The sequence below is a fragment of the Simochromis diagramma genome, unplaced genomic scaffold (assembly GCF_900408965.1).
Source record: "Simochromis diagramma unplaced genomic scaffold, fSimDia1.1 OVJJ01000646.1, whole genome shotgun sequence".
Taxonomy (NCBI): Eukaryota; Metazoa; Chordata; class Actinopteri; order Cichliformes; family Cichlidae; genus Simochromis; species Simochromis diagramma.
Genome location: NW_024387279.1, coordinates 3,580,882 through 3,598,848, shown reverse-complemented (window position 1 = coordinate 3,598,848; position 17,967 = coordinate 3,580,882). Strand labels below are relative to the sequence as shown.

Below are 17,967 nucleotides of genomic sequence, written 5' to 3'. Positions count from 1 at the left end.
TACACTAACAATTTCCACCGCTTCCTCTTTTTCTTCTTCTCTTCTTATCTTTTTCCACATTTGCAAGCAAGTGGAAGTTCGAATAAAACACCTGCCAGCTTTAACAAAAACGTAGAAGAAACATACCTTATCTGAAAAACACTGATGCTCCTTTCCTGCGTCAAACTTAGTCTGGAGGATTAAGGAACCATTTAGTCTTAGAATGAAGCACTGAAATGTTTCTCTCTCTGCAGCTGAAATGTGGCTTCAATTCCAAAATAATCAACAAATATTAACAAAAATAAAATTCCCCACTCGCCCCTGCGGGCGGTCTATCCTTCAAGCTCGGGGCTTCTACCAGAGGCCTGGGAGCTTGAGGGTCCTGCGCAGTATCTTAGCTGTTCCCAGGACTGCGCTCTTCTGGACAGAGATCTCCGATGTTGTTCCCGGGATCTGCTGGAGCCACTCGCCTAGCTTGGGAGTCACTCCACGTAGTGCTCCGATTACCACGGGGACCACCATTACCTTCACCCTCCACATCTTCTCGAGCTCTTCTCTGAGCCCTTGGTATTTCTCCAGCTTCTCATGTTCCTTCTTCCTGATATTGCTGTCATTCGGAACCGCTACATCGATCACTACGGCCGTCCACCATTATCTGTATCTTGTGTACCCACAGGATCTTAGCTCGGTCATTCTCCACCACCCTTGGAGGCATCTCCCATTTTGACCTCAGACTTCCAGGTTATACTCGGCACAGATGTTCCTGTACACTATGCCGGTTACTTGGTTATGGCGTTCCATGTATGCCCTGCCAGCTAGCATCTTGCACCCTGCTGTTATGTGCTGGATTGTCTCAGGGGCATCTTTACACATCCTATATATATATATATATTTTTTTTTTCCTTCTCTATTTTCCTTCACACATAATATTCATTCGTACTAACAGCATTTCAGTCAGTGCCAATCCCCTGCTGCTACACTGACAATCTGTAACAAAATCCACTAGGACTATATTGTATTCCTGTCCATTACGAGAACTACGTACTTTGTGGTTGTCAAGTCGATAAATGTGTTTATATAGCAAAATTCAACACAACAGTTATTGACCGAAGTGCTGCACATCATCATCATCATCATCATCATTTAACAAATAATGCACTACCAATAAAAGTAATAATGTAAAAAATATTTTAAAAGTGAAACAAAAAATACACTGGGGAAAATGACACAGAGAGTGAAATAGAAACTGAAAAGGCCAGTGAGGGCTCTGAATACTGATAGCAAAGGTAGATAACCTAATGTGAAGAGTGAAGGAATTCCAGAGGTTTGGAACTGCAACTGAGGATGCCTGGAATTTTTTTCATAGGACTGAAAATAGGAATTCAATGATGGATAGACCAGAGCAAGCCCATACATGTGATCAACAACATTTTCAAATCGATCCTATACTTCATAAAGAGTCAGTGTAATGATTTAAGTACAGGCAAACTATGATCATGCTTCCATGCACCATTCAGCATTTTGAATCAACTGTAAGCGTAATATTAGTGCTTTGCTCAGTCCAACATTTAACAAATTGCAGTAAGTTAATAAAAACATGAATGACGTTTCCAAGGTTGTTAACAGACAAAAACCTAAAAGGCTGTAGTAACTGATTTGATCTTTAAGTCAAATTTTTAAAAAGGAATAAAAAAAAAAACCCCACTGATACTCTTTGCCTGAGGTTTAAAATGTTAAAAATAAGATTTGAGTTTTGGTACAATTAACTGTCTGAACTGAATCACTAAAGCTTCATTTTTGTTTTGATACATGTAAAGGATATATTGTGAGAGCCAAGTTTTAACCTCAGCTGAACAACAGTTTAACAACCTGCCTGAGAAGCTGGTGTCTGGTTTAAGTGGCAGGTAGCATAAAAGTTGTAAGCAACACAACGTTTTTTGAATATAGTCCAAAATGATAGTTTATACAGTGAAAACAAAACTGGCCCAGAATTAAACCTTGAGGTACACCGCAGGTTAAGGAGAAGGTGCTGTTAGGAGAGTAGATGTGAATGCTGACAAAAAGGAGCCATGAGTAAGGTAAGACTTGAACCAAGTAATGGCAGAAATACAATTACATCACTCAAGGCTGATTTGTGCTCCACTGTACTAAATACACCAGTGACATCCAGAAGTATGAGGACAGAGTCAATGACTCACGCAAGGTCTTTGAAAATTCTTAAAAGAGTTGATCCTGTGCTGTGATGAAATTTAAAACCAGACTGAAAAATCTCAAAAATATTGTTTTTATATAAGAAAGACTGCAGCTGCAGGTAAACATTTTGTCCAGTACTTCAGAAAGAAAGAGCTGGGTAAAATATGATGGCTCTATAAGGTCAAAATGTGTTGTCCTTATGAGAGGACTGTTGCATGTTGAGAGAGTAGGCTGGCACTGTCCCTGTCACTAAACAAGTAATTATAATTGTTCAAATTGATGGCCCTCTTATGTAGAAACCTGTTAAAACAGATGAGAGGAAAACTTATCTGATTTATAGGTAATAGTTGTTGACTTATAAAGATATTACTTAGGGACTGAAGGTGAGACAGGCGCAGAGTGGTCCAGTACAGGATGGATCATTATTGCAAAAAGTGGCCTTAATTCTAAGAGGGGAGATCTTATCAAAAAAACAATTTTAGGGAAGGTGTCATACAGTGCAGGATAGATAAAGCAGGGGGCAGAGGGTTAAGCACAGAACTAACTGAACTGTGGAGGAGTGCTTAAGATTACTTAAGACTGTAAAACTATTTAAAAACAGCATTTTTACTTTCTTATCTCACATTTCTAAATAGAGTTAGTTATCAGTACTGATATCAGCTGGCAAAACAAACCTTTCAAAGGAGTGGGAGGTATGGTTTAATTGATTAATTTTACCCTTTTTAATTTTAAGCCATGAAATCAAATCCCTGTGCAGTGTTAGTCCGTTAGGAAATGACATGCTACATATTCCCCGTGGAACTGTGCAACATTAGGTAATCTAAAGAGAGAGTCATTAGAACTTGAAAAATATACTTTCTAACGTAAACAAACACAATGTGGTTTGTGCTTTTCAGCAAAACTGGCAACTCTCTGTGCCATGAGCCTAGCATTCATCTTAACTTTATTAAATCTTGTGCTATCCAGAAAGACAGTTCATTGATTTGTATACTCCCACCCATGTAATTGAGCATTGCGTGGCACATCCAACATACTGTTTTACTTTTGTCCATGACGCGCTTACCTTCAGGGTCATACTTCACATGAAGACCAAAATAGTTCCAAACGCCAGATCTGAATGAGGGTGGGGGAGGTTCAATTTGCCATGTTGCAACGAGCTTAGCTTCTGTCTTGCTAGCTTGCACTGTGCTCAGTGGATCTGCGCTCGACAGTGCAGCCTAGGCGGAGTAGTCGAACGCAGATCCACTGAGCGCTCAACACAGACAGCATCGTCAGAAGAAAAGTTGATAAAATAAATGAAAAATTTTGTATTGTTCGATACATATGCGTACCGAACCGAAAGCACTGTATCGAACGGTTCAATATCGATACGAGTATCGTTGCACCCCTAAGATATATACACAATATATATGTATATATATTGTGTATATTCCCCATCACTTTTAGAAAATGATTTAAGAATATTGTTGGAAAGTGGGTTCTTTATTCTTTTATACATAATTTTTGTGGTACAAAAATGAACCACATTAGTGAATTTGAATATTTTTGATTTTAACAATAGTGAATTTGTATGATCAATAAACAGCATTATAGATGATCATTATGGCCCATTTTTTACACTGTGGACAATGATGACTTCTAAGTACTGCCACAAATACTAATACTATATTTAACAAACTTAACAAGTCCTGAAAATGATTGTTCAATCAATCAATCCCATCAGTCTATCTGCAAGAAACACCTGCAGGGATGATACTGTGCCATGGTCACCGGTTTGAGCACTGCCTCTCTGTTCTTACAACTCCCTCATGTGCACTGTTTGGGTTGTTAACCTTGTCCAGCCCAGGTGCTACGGGAGCTTTCCCCTGTGTTCACACTTACACTGAGCAGTGACCATTTCAGTGGAGGGCCACAAGATCAGCAGGGACTGAAAAAGGAATTTCACCCAGAAAAGGCGAGAACCAGTGGGCATACATCCAGTCCCCAGCTCAACTCTACTGTTTGTATAGAGCCATTCATCTCCTTATTAGGATCAGTCTTAAGGCTGAGAGGAAACTACAGGACTCCTCTGTGTTATTGGTGTCAGTGTCAGAAGGTTTGTAAAGATGCTGAACAAGGCGCTCAGTGCTATTTGTTTAAGTATAGACAGGGACAGGCACAGAGATACAGGCACACATTTTAGACTTGTCTTTAAAACTTTTTTAGCCAGAATCATCCTTTTGCTAAAGACTGCTACTTTGCAGACAATAGAGTGTGGTTTGCTAAATGGCAGCTGAAAGCCAACACCAATCGTCTTAATCTGTACACCGGAGTTTTTGGCAGGGCTGTGCGTGTTGTTGGCATAGAAGTGCCTGGTGAGATTGCAGCATGAAAACTGCTACCAAAGGGACATTGAACATAGCATCAATTATAAACGAGCCCCTCATTACCGCTGCCAACATAAAAACAACAGAGGGAAAATAAATCGATGGATGACAAAGAATCCATGAATGATCAGTACGTGCAGAGTCAAACGCATTATGCCAGCAAAAAAACAACAACAAAAAGCTCTGAAACTGTGGAAGAATGAAAGAAAAGCCTCCAGTTATATAAAAAAACACTTTCTGACTATCACAGAGGGAGCTGCTGATGCCAAAACAGTGAGAGGTTTCCATTACTGAGGAACAGCCTTACAACTTTATGAGTGCAGGTGGGGGAGAGAAGTGAGAGTGCTGTGCGGGGAGAGATAACGATACAAATGCATGAGTGATCAAAAGCCAACGCACAGCAGTTTCAAGCAGGAGTGGACCACCCTAAAATACAACAACATTTCATTTCCTTTACAAAACGCTGCTGCTTGTTGAACAGAATGACAAGGAGTAGTTGCTGTACTCTGAGTTTGGCACCGACGGACACGGATAACTGCTGCAGAGATGGGCCCGCTACAGACTGGAGCGCCTGCTGATTATAAATCAACAACAATATTAAAGAAGTGCGAGCCATACTAGCACACCAAGGAACAAGACAGGAAACTACATTAAAGAACATGCACTCAAGTCAGCAATGTTGGACAGGCAGAAGTAATAGAAGAAGTTTACAGTTACTTCACTAAGAGCTAAAACTTCAAAGCTAGAAATTAGCTTAACTAGGTAGTTAATTAAGCTAACCCTGAGCTTAAAGAATCTTTAAGTAAAAATTGACTTGTTCCTGTTCCTGTACGACACCAGTGTTAATAAGTTATACTGTAATGATGAGACTGAATGGAGACATCAGTTTCGTGTTTCTTTACTCAAACCAAAAGTAAAAAATGTAGCATGTAAGTATACGCAGGAATATAATTTTAGTGAATTTTTCACAAAAAATGACGACAGGCTCAAGATAAAGAAAAAGTATATTTATGTCATTCAACAAACTTATTAGAACATTTATCATTTTAGCTTAGTGTGACAGTCATTAGTCCACATTGCTGATATTTACGGTCACACTACCTCCTCATTTCTTGTAACCAAAAATGTAGGTTTCCTGACAAGTATAAGATTGAACACAACGAGAGAAAGCATGTCAGCCCTCAATTTCAATTCAATTTTTATTTATATATTGCCAAATCACAACAATAGTTACCATAAAGCATTTATACTGTAAGGTAAAGATTCTAAAATAATCAGATGACCCCATGTGAGCAAAACACTTGGCGAAAGTGGGAAGGAAAAACTCCCTTTTAACACAATGACACCTCGCTAGGCTCAGTGAGGGGCGGCTATGTGCTGCAACCAGATAAACGGCAGTTTGTGATGAAGTAAAAAATCAGATGTGACAAAGAAGAACTCCCGGTGCAGCACAGGTGAAATATCTTTGCTGTTAGCATTTTTCCATGCTATGCTAACTCTCCTCCTCCAGTACTGCTGCCCGTTAGACAACAATACCCCACCAGCTTTTTTTATTTTGTTTCATTCATATCAGTGCATGTAATTTTATTCATGTTCAACTATACGATTACCTTGTTATGAATAAAATATTAAAGGCATTACAGAATATTATTATATAGGTATTGTCTAGGTTCTCTGTTGGTTACATAACAATCTAGAATAAAGTTCAGACTAAACATCTGGACTGAATTAATCAACAACTGCGTTACAAAGTAATGTCAGAATACAAAGAGAAGGTAAAGCAGTCATAAAATGAACACTGTGACTCATAAATCCTCACAGTATGTGCAGAAACGTGTTTCACCTGTATGAAAAAAGGTGGGTGGGAGATAAAGCAAAAGCTCAAAGTAAGCACTGCCAACACTTAAGGTGAATGTATCCACTTTTTCAGCACAGTTGTGCAAGTAGACGCTTGATCCTCTTTGAAACAATACCTACCTGTAAAGGTGTGCTTGAAAACAGTCATAAGGAAAACGTCCCTTTCTGTACATCATTCAACAGCAAATTAATATCATATCTTATTCTTTTGTGGAAAAAGTAGCTAAAGCCCCCCTTTAAGAAAAAAAGCTACAATTTTTCATAACCTGTAACTTTTTTCCATGTATAATTCTATCAGTTCACAGATGTTTAAGGGTTTTACTGTATGTCTCCACCCAATGATCAATTCTAATCAGGGCTTTGAGCCTTTCCATTAGCTTCCATTTCTTCTTTTAGAGCCACTCCTCGACGGGTTAGTGCGGTCTGGATCATCTTCCTGTTGAAAGGTCTAAGCACTTTCTGATCTGATGCATAGCTCATCGCATCTCGCTCCCAGTGTTTGACTGGGCCGCTCCCACCTCCATGTTTCACAGTTATCATGAGTTCCTTCTCCTGGAAAGCTGTATTTCCTCTGGGCAAACACGGTCTATTATTACTGTGGTCAAACAACTCTATATTTTGAGATTTCTTTCATTTGAACAGCTATGACTGCTGGGTCGCCACACAGATCAAATCTGAGCAGTCGTTTACACTTTGATACCAACTGCTGCAAGAGTTACATGTAGATCCTGGCATGTTTTAGGGCTTTTGGAGATTTCTTTTTGTGTCTTTTGCTGTAGCTACTGGTCTTTTTTGCCTTTTTATGTATTTAAGTGACTAAAAAATGTGTGTCAACTTTTTTTGTACACATTCTTTCAAAGAGATCAAAATCCTTGCCTGTTTAAATGTGTCAGGAAAGCAGTAGACAGACCATATGAAGTGCCTGCATGTCTCAGTGTAGGATGGTGTTTACGCTTGCTTTAAAAAAAAATCAAAACTCTTAATGGATTTGCTGTGAGGATCTGCACAACTTCTGTACCTACTAGGAGTCTGCTACATCCGTCAGCTGTACAGTACAGCCAATACAAACTGCACTTATCTATTCATTTATTCCCACTGCATGCCACAAGGCAGTCATACTTAAGCTCACAGTCACAAAACTCACTGTGATGGATTCTCCATCATAACTACATTTTAAGTCTAAAAGCGGATCATTTTATTATGTGCATAAGTTACTGTTACTGATGGCTGCGTGGAAGATGTGACTCATGCATTGAGTAATTTAAAATACGGTACGCTTTGCAACGTAAATACAAAGTTTACACATTTTGTAGCAAACTGACAAAAATAATGTAAAATATAGTATGACTGATGGCAAAACCATTTAATCATACGATCCATTTAGAGCTGTTTTATAGCTTTCCATTTTATCACAAAGTCTTCCTTTGCAGATGAAAGTATAGATGTTCAAATTTCAAGTAGTCTGAGTCCTTCAGTGCCTTTAGTTTTATGTTTAATAGCTCAAAGTTCTGATTGAAAGTTCAAGAAGAAATAATAAAAAGGAAAACCTCACCATCTGACCGTATGATTGTCACATTCTGGGCTGTTTAGCCTTTTAGCATTTAGCAGGCTCCTGGTAGGTAGGTTACTACTTGTGGGTTAGATTGTGCTGGTTCAGTCACAGACTAAGTCAGTAAAGTTACACAGTCTATTCATTCAATGGTATCAATTCCTTGATCCTCTAAGAGCTGCCTGCATGTTCTTGCAATAGGCTGGGCATTGTCGTGCACCAGAAGGAACCCAGGACCGTCTGCACCAGTGTAAATTCTGACCTAATGGCAGTCAGGGTGCCATTGCCTAGACTGTAGACTTCTCTGTGTCCGTCCTTTGAAAAGGTCTCCCCTGACCATCACTGACCCAACACCACACCGGTCATGCTAAATGATGTTACAGGCAGCATAACGTTCTCCACGGCTCCTTTCACGTCTGCCACGTGCTAACTGACCAGATCAATATCACAGGAAGTTAACTAACTTGATGATAGGCTCCGATTAACATGAAATGAAATCCTTTCATTTCATTTAAGCAGTGCATTTGGCCAATAGCCAATTCAGATACTAATATTTTTGTTACATATTTATCATTCATGCCAAAAAACAGTTTTAGCTTGTCATGATACCGTTTCTAAACATTTAGCCAGTTTACAATTGACGTGAGAGGTTAAACGGGACTAACATGAGCCAATACCAATAATTTGGCATGATTAATCACACGACACGGTCCAAACAGCTACCGAATGGACTCTACAAAAAGTCCATTATCTAAAAAAGGATTTGTGACAGAAGAAAATATGTGAAGCTGAAGAGGTTTCTCGGTTGTGATATAAAAAAAGATGACGTCATGAATAGGATTTGATGTAAGAATAAGTACACAGCTCGCATGCTTTGCCACAGATTTTCTCTGTGTGTACAGCGCAGTACAGCTGATCCTTCACGAAGCTCCAAAAGCAGCAACACAAACAAGTCGGTGCAACAAACGTATGAACAACTCAGAAAAACACACACAAGTGTGTCACGTGTTTCCGCAGCATAAACTGAGAAGTGTAAACACACACTCTGTAACCAAGCATGACTGTACACAGTGCAGAGTAATGACTGTGCCTGGATCTGCCTTCCGACCTGTCCGACCAGTTTAAAAGCCACACAATGGGCCCGAAGGCAGTGGGAGTCGTATGTGTGCCTACTGTACTCCTCCACAGACCACTGCAACAAACAGCAGCAGCAAGACCCTCAATAAACATATTTTCCAGCACGGAGGACCACTGGGTGATAACCAGCAAGAAGACAGCCAAACACAGCCTGCCTGCAGACTACGCCCACCTGCTTCACTAGGCATTTGGTGCACAATCCTCTTCAGTTTAATTACCAGTGAAATATAATGTAGACATCAGAGTGTACCCACTGTCCTTAGCTGAGCTGTATATCTCGTTAACCACGCAGCAGCAGCAGCAACATTTTAATCACTGAGCACTTGGGCCAAATGCAGCCTTACTTTACCTGCAACGTGCAACTTAATCATGCTCAAAAATTATTTTATGCAAATCACCTCATCTGTATTTTGCTAAGCAGCAGTAAGCAGGCTATTGTTGTGATTCTTTCTTTACTTTTTGCAACCCTAATCTCACCTAATCCTCTTTTTAGGTCTTGATTTATGAATTTATTAACAGTTTGCACAGAGATCGACCTTGGCACCGACTATTTTTTCCTCGTTTTACCGGATTTTTACACGGAAAACTCAGACGATCCCGCTCAGCAATCACAGGGAGAAATGAATAAAGATCAACAGCGGAATTAGCCTTCCTCCACAACTGTTGAATGCAACGGCTCTAATTAGGTGAAGCGGCCAAAAGGAAACAATAGCTGCTGGCCTGGTTTTTTGGAAGAGGCCAAAATAGCTGGATAAAAGTATTTCCACAGCAGACCTCAGCGAAGGCGGAATAATCAACCTGAAAAGAAGCGGCTGCTGTTCACCGCCCCACATGAACCAACTTTGCCTGTAAAATATATTTTTTCTTTACTGTGGGGAGGCAAGAAAAAGCAGCATTATGGGATATCGTGAGCCAGATCAAAGCCAGACAACAACATGATGAGTCTCATCCTTCAGAGGCAGGGGATTTGTTCAAGGGAGGCGGCAGCGAAGAGGGATCGAGGGAGACGAGCGCGGGTATGCAAAGAAGAGGAGGAAAAGGAGCAAAAAGAAGGACAACCTGCTGAGTCACTGCAATCATGAGGCTGAGGCGAGCTGAGCCACAGCTGCTCAGGGTGAAGCTAAGAATCCCCCCCACCCCCTTTAGAAGGACAAAGTGATGCTTCTCATCGCCGGGGAGGGAGGACACATGTGACCGAAGGTGGGAAACAGAAGAGCGACATAAAACTGTCTTACAGCATGAAATAGCTCCTCCTTCTCTATTCTCACATCTGAGGGCAACAGAATGATGCAACTGGAAGAAGGAAATAAATCGCTAGAAGCTGTAGAAAGCTAAAAAACGCTGCCTTGATCAGACAGACAGCAGCAGGATATAACTGGCTTAAAATGAGACCTGTGACATAAAGACGGGGGATGACCAAATAAGTGTCGACATCGCTGCTGGCAACCCCGAGACAGACTGTGAAACAATGATGTTCCAGTCTGAACCCTAATAATATTCTGACAGGACTGCAGTGGACGCTACAATCTGATGAGGCTTAATTCGATCCCCATTAAAAAAACAAATCACGCAACCACTGCAATTATGTTGTCAGACTCAGTGGCAGTAATGTTGTGTTATCCTCTTTTGTTTTTTTTCCCCAAATCAAGCTGACAAAAGAGTGTGTAAAACAGGAAAAGATTCCCTCTCTGTGCATATTGACTAAACAAACACACATCTGCAGAGTGCTGCAGCTACTGCTGTACCTCTAAAATTACAGCTGTATCAGCCCACAATCAGTAACACAGCACTACTCATCTCTTATCAGGTATCAGGCATTAGACACACGGTGTGTAGGCTATGCTTGATTTGCATGTGAAAGTAGTCAGCATTCTAGTCAGCATAGGCTTGAGATTGGACAAAAATGACAGCCTCCCAGTAGCAAAGCCAAAGTATCTTGATTGTGCCCCTTGTGGCTGGTTGTATTATAGGTCATAAATACCTCTCTCTATTGAGCCGATGAGATATGAGAAAATAAATCCCCAAACATGATCTCTTACATATCAGATTCTCGTTATTATAGAGCTCTCCTTGGATTTTTTAGCAGCCTTTAGGCTTTTTTTTCTTTCATCTGCCTGAAAGAACAACACTATAGAGTCACTAGTAGACAGTTGTGTGCTCTTATTTTGAAAGTTCAGTCACTACTAACCATTTACCTATTCACGTGGTCCTTGATATCCTTCTCCTGTCTGATAACCCGTGGACGTGAGAATGCTAGACGTCGCTCTGACCTGGAGATCAGCTGTGAGCTGCATGGCCACTCACTCAATCTAGCAGGTGGGGAATGGCTTAATGTGCCACTATGGTGCACTCGCTGAGAGGCAGCTGCAGTCCACGACCTTGGAGTTGGAGTACAGAGACTCACTGAAGAGGAAGATGGCATTACTGATTCAATATTTGTCACATACTATTTCCCATTTAACATTGTTGCTCGAAAGCACATTTCAACCAATAATTTGTAGCTTGCACGTGAGCTCCTGCCAGACTACTTTCTCCACAATAGAATCCAAATCAAAAACACTGCAAATTAAGGGCTTCTTATTATATACTTCATGTCAAATTTTACTTTGCATCATTTATTTGATATTATAAAGCATCTGATGTTGTCACGACTGACAGCAGTGATTGACAGCTGCTCTGAACTAAGTAGTTACAAAGTAACTGTCAGACCAACGTTCAGAAATTGTGCAGGAGAACATCAAACTGCACTTAATAAAACTCTGAGGGATATGTGGCATTTTCACCATTCTTAATCTTCATAAGAACTATCGCCCAAATGATTTATGGGGTGTTGATATTATCATCTGATTAAAGCTATTTGCTGATCTGGGTGACTGATAAATGAAAATGTAAAACGCAAAGAAGAAACTGAAGAAACACCCTTCAACCATGTTCTGAGTGTTGACATTGCACATTTTGTCCACCAGTGGGCACTCCCTGTTCCCTACAAACAACAACGAGCTGATCCGAGCACAGTAAATGCGCGTAAATTAGTAAATAAATAACTACACAAAATAAATGCTAGGAAAATGCGCTTTGATGTTTGTGTGTAAAAGCAAAATAACATCGCTAACTATCGATATCGCTCTTGAAACACTGTAATCATGGTTCTATATAGAACATCTTACACTTCCTCTGATGATGGAATTTGCATCACTTGAACCCTTGCAGACTCACTGATAGGAAGCACCACTAGCATGAAGCTATCTGACGTACTCCATGTCTGAAAACGTAGGAGAGTTAGCACCGCTTTCCATTTGCTGCTTCTGGTTTGAATATTTTGTTTTCATTAACTTTATTATTTTGTAATAATGAATCACAACAGCAATGCTTTTACATTTCAATCTCAGCTTATTTGCTTTTACTTGTGGGTGCAGCAAATCTTTTCACAATGAGAAAGGCACAAATGTCTCCAAATGAGGACTGAGACGACTCTTTGTGCAGCTTTTTTTTTTTTTAATAATGACAGTCATGCTTGTGGTAAAGCATGGCTCAAAGAGTTGGCAGTTCGTCCTGTAACCGGAAGGTTGCCGGTTCGAGCCCCGGCTCGGACAGTCTCGGTCGTTGTGTCCTTGGGCAAGACACTTCACCTACCGCTTACTGGTGATGGCCAGAGGGGCCGATGGCGCGATATCAGTCAGCGAGGCTGACTGATCGCCCCTGTCAGTCTGTCCCAGGGCAGCTGTGGCTACAACTGTAGCCTCCACCAGTGTGTGAATGTGAGAGTGAATGAATAGTGGAATTGTAAAGCGCTTTGAGGGTCTCGAAAAGCGCTATATAAATCCAATCCGTTATTATTATTATTATTATTATTATCATTATTAAATGATAACTAATGATCAGATCCGTAATCTATGAATACACAAACTTTTGTCTTCCACATCACGTCTTGCGCATGCATACATTGTGCGCCCTTGTGGAGGGGAAATGCAATTTGAATGCAGCCCCACTATTGGTGAAAACAACTACACAGAGAAGCATCTACAGAATGCAAACACTGAACAGCTCAAAGAATCACAGCCAGAAATATCGATGCTGTTACACTGAAGGTTGATGCATCCATGCTTTTGAAGATTATAACACTGAAGGTTAGAGAAGGAGGCATTTAGATGAGACGGGTAGGGCCGGGGTCAGGGTAGTCTACACAAACACAGAAGTGCAAATACATTTCTGTGTGCGTGTGTGTGTCTGGGATTGGTCCCTGGAGTTCAGCAGGCAGGAAGAGACGTGACCACACTGGCCAAGCTACAAAAACACGACGGGTCAAAAAACATTTAGCTAGGCCAACAGCAATGACAGCCAGAGTGCAGGACACGCACGCACGCACACAGACCCACACAGCCTTGGTGCCTTGTTTATTAATGTTTGTAACATCAGGGTGACCCTGCATAATTATGCAGCATTCCATGTTCCTGTACCAAATGCTAAAGGACATGCAAACGAAAACACGGCTGAAGGAAGATTTCTACTTTAAAATATTCCTCCTCTGTGGCTCTGAGAAGCAAGTAACTGCCCTCTTTTTCCAACAGAGACGTAACACTGAAATAAGAAATGGCTGAGTTCATCCGCAAGTGCCTCCAAAGAGACACAGAGGAGAGGAGGGCTGCTTCAGATGCCTCATACAAACTCATTTGAATTGCAAATGTTGTTAGGCAGCATGCTGGGCTGTGAAATCCCAGCAGTACCCTCGGGCATCACGCACAAACACCGACGTGTGCACATCAGTAGCGAAACTTTGTGTGTACACTACAGTAAAAAAGACAAGACACAGAGAATCGTTGAGTTTGGAGCACTTTCCCATGTCTGAACGTCGTATGATCGCAATTTGATGCAAAAATAATGATGAGCTAGCAGTGCAGAAACTGGTGCTGAGATGAGGTAATGGCTCCCCTGCAGGTAGGAGGCGTGGGGGTGGGGGTGTTTGGTGAAGGAAAAGAAGAAGAAGAAGGAGGAGGAGGAGAAGCATCAGGTGATGCTCGGAGGGAGGCTGGCTGGCAGGCTGATTAGGCAAGGCTGACACAGCAGGAGCAGGAGTGTGTCCGATGTTAACGACATAGATGCGGTGTGACAGCAGGCCTGCCAGCTGAGGCTGACGGTGCATGTGCGGCCTGAAGAAATGTGTTGACAAAGTGCCATAAGCACACCTGTATGGGGGCAGGGAGCAGGCCAGACCGCTGCAGAGGGGACTGTCTGACTTGCACAAATTTAAGGATGACAAAATCAATAGGAAGAGGTTATAAACATTTAGAAATGTCCCTTTGCATCAGCTGTTAACAACTCAATCGGCATGAAACATCAAAGCTATCAAATGTCATTGGGAAAGCCATGCAAATGCTGAAAGATTCCTACTAAAGCATCCTGAAGGCAAGTCTTTCCAACTCTCCAACAAAGTCCACATAACTAGTGAAAGCCAGAGGGCAGGGGGGCGAAGGTGAGGTCACTTCCATAACGTGACCTGCCTCAGTGTTCACCTCTGCGGCCAAACTGCCTTCACAGTTTTCACTAAAGTCACTGTTTCAGGCCACAGCACTGACAGAATCACTCACTGTGGGTTTTACAGCATTAAATGCACTGTACACCCCCTCCACTTTGTTTTGGAAGCTAAATATAACTGCTTTGTGTGGGCAAGCCAGAGGTGTTGATGGGAGGCAACATTGTGCAAGTAACTCCTCTGTGTGTGTGTGTGTGTGTGTGTGTGTGTGTGTGTGTGTGTGTGTGTGTGTGTGTGTGTGTGTGTGTGCATTTGTCAGGGTGGTTGTTGCATAAGTGCTGATGGGTGCATTTGAGAACGAACAGACTTAAACAAGAGAAGATCCAGTTTGCCCTGACAGGCTGAGACACAAACACAGAAGGCGATTTTGTTCTTAAAGCAGCAACTTTCAACTTCAGGATGAAAACATCACGTATATATAAGAGAGGGAGGGAGGGAGGGGCTGCCTGGCTGCAGGCTTGCAGCTCTGATACCAGCGGGCGCAAACAACTCGCTCCTGCCCCTGCTCCATTCCCACAATGTTATTCATCCCTCGGCAGAGGACGGCGCAGGCAAGCGGGCATAGTCCGTGCGCCTTCTACAATGATCGCTTCTACGTGAAGTAGCTGCAGCTTGGATAAAAGACCCCGTCCCCTCCCGCCCCACTGCAGCACAAAAAGACCGTAACAAGAAGCCGTGATCATACAATTACGTGTGGAAAAGGAAGGAAGCACCAAAGCGCGACATTCAAATAAAAACCAACAGTGTGCTAATTTAAAAAAAAAGATGAAGATAGTCAACATACCCTCCTGTCAGACAGACATCCAGGGGAGGACCATGGATGGTGCGGGCCGGGGGAGTTCGGTCCTGCTCCTGCCGTCGCTTCGTGTTTATTTCCCGGTTTAAGGGAAAGGTGGCGCGTGTGTCTGTGTGTTTATGTGTGTGTATGTGTGTGTTGGAGTTTTGCCGGTGAAAGGCGTAATGAGAGAGGGAGGTGGAGGAGAGAGAAAGAGGGAGGGACGCTGTCAGATGCAGGGAGGCAGGCAGGAGGAGGGAGGAAGACACGCTCGGGCACATAGCCTGTACTGTCCGCGTGCTGCTGAGGGGGAAGTGCGCAAAAGAAAGGAAAAAAAAGGGAAAAAACCCGCTGGTGTCAATCCAGCAAGAACATTTTTAAGCCCTCTCTGTCAACAAGTGATCACATCTGAATAAAAAAGCAGGGAAAATGGGGCAGCGAGGTGACACCATCTCTTATTGTTTCCACTGCTGTTACGTTCACGTACCCCTGTGTGCCATGACAATGTGACACATAAACACTTTTAAATGTGTTTCCTTTTGTTTTTCTTTTTTTTAGACAGCTTCTCGTGCAATCAAATATATAATATGTCTTATAATAAGCCAATATAATAAACCCTAACTGCGCGAGGAGTTGCTCTTATTTCTTGTAGTGTCGTCAGGATGAGGATGGCACAATCCCCTCTCTGATTTCATCACCAAGTCAACAGCTAACAGCACACAGCCTATTGACTCCCTCACTTTTTGCATACAGAGATGATGGGATTTATTGGCCCAAAGGGCAGGGCATCCTTATCCTGCCCCCTCTTGTAAATAAAAATAATGGGAGCGTGTCCATGAAAAGCAATAATACGGAGGTATCAGTTCCCTATTGTGCTTGCTAAATTAACAAGGTAGGCTATTATTTTGAGAGCCCGAGTTAGATATAATTAATCACTGATGAGATATTGCTGAGGCTGTTTTGATTAATCCTTTCCTGTTCTCAGAAACCAGTGCTGCAGTGCTGCAATATGCTGGGAAAGCTAGTGGACAGTATGTGTGTAAGATTGCCATGAGACTCTATACACTATATTTGCTTTCAGGGTTACTAGCAAGGCACACTCCTAAAAACTCTTACAGTCAGATAATCTAGTACCAAGGTTGCAGTTTGTTTGCCAGGAGGTCGCTGTTCCTATCCCAGTAGGACATTTGTGTTTTTCACCTTTTGAGTTTTCCCACTCGCTGCTTGGGTTTAGGCTCCAAAAACAAAATGGTTAGACTGCTGAAAACTGCCAAGTTTGCTCTTGGTGCTAATTGGTTATATTTTTGCACTTAAAACGGTCATGGCTTGGGTTAAAACATGCACGTTCAAACAATAAACATGCTCACTGACACATCAAGAGCAGGAGTAACAGTTCCCTCAGAGCATCAGGGCACAGACGTGAAGGGAAACCTCATGCTTTGACAAAACAGCTCTAAACGATGCACTGGAGAAGAGTCCAGCTTGGACATGACAGTCTCATTAAAGAGCTGGTCAGTATCAAAGAACATGTAGCCTAAATCATTTACCATAAATGTGTTTTTTTCTGTAAAAACCTCATGCCTGCATTACTCTCAACACAACTTAACCACCAACGGCTCCATCTGGGATTTCTGTGTGTTATGGAGCTAATGAAGCCTTGAGCTGCTAGCCTCAAGCAGAGCAGAGGAACAGATTAAGCTCACTCAAACTCCAAAACCCATATTTTCTTTTTATTATTTCATTAGCACAAACTGAGTCGAGACATCTCTTGCAACTATATGTCAGTCTGTGTAGTCTGTGTGTACCACTTCCCTACACCTGTAAAGACTTTGATGTGTAATTTTGGTTTGGGCTGCATATTAAAATGAATCCACTGCCTTACTTTGGAATATGTTTTGGACCTTTGAGCTAAATCTAAATTTAAGACCTTTGTTTTTTCTTTGCACATGACTTTATTCACCTGTTTAATGCAGTGTTTTACCATTTCTGGGCTTTGTTTCCAGCAGCAGCAGTGCATTTCAGAGGTTTAAAGTCATTCCACATGCTACAATTAATTTGTGCTCCCAGTACGGTTCTACTTCACTTAGTGGGAATGGTTTGTCACCAGCCTTATTGCATATGCAGTCAAATTCTAATGTTTGAAAGTATCGAGCGTGGCTATATAGTAACAGGTTACTGTGATTACACACTTATTATCTTTAGAACTTGACTGCAGGTGCCCTTATGAGTATCCACTCACTGGCCGCTTAATTAAGTACCCTTTTTTAACCCACTAATGCAAATATCTAATTAGCCAATTACATGGAAGCAATTCAAGACATCCAGGCATGCTGGATTTCAACCTGAGCAACAAAACTGGGGGAAGAAAGGTGAACGCAGCATGGTTGTTAGTGATAGATGGACTGGGCAGAGTATTTCAGAAGCTGCTGATCTAGTGGAATTTTTCTGCACAACCATCTCTGGGGTTGTGTCTGAAACACAAAAAAAGATCCAGTGAGCAGCAGTTCTCTGGGAGAAAATGCCTCGACGATGCCAGTTGTCAGAGGAGAATGGCCAGACTGCTTCGAGCTGATAGGAAGGC

At 41.8% G+C, this 17,967-nt stretch overlaps 1 protein-coding gene across 8 annotated transcripts in view; it reads right to left on the bottom strand.

Moving 5' to 3' along the window:
* LOC120715982 (band 4.1-like protein 1) overlaps window positions 1-15,615 on the bottom strand; it is a 91,560-nt gene extending 75,945 nt beyond the window's left edge. For 4 of the 8 annotated variants that reach the window (XM_040003308.1, XM_040003312.1, XM_040003310.1 and 1 more), the window contains exon 1: window positions 15,396-15,614. The gene's annotated coding sequence lies outside the window, so the exon portion shown is untranslated. Of the gene's footprint in view, window positions 1-15,395 lie in introns of all 8 variants that reach the window. The other 4 variants (XM_040003315.1, XM_040003316.1, XM_040003311.1 and 1 more) reach the window with 3 other exon arrangements.
* Between the last annotated feature and the right edge of the window lie 2,352 nt (window positions 15,616-17,967).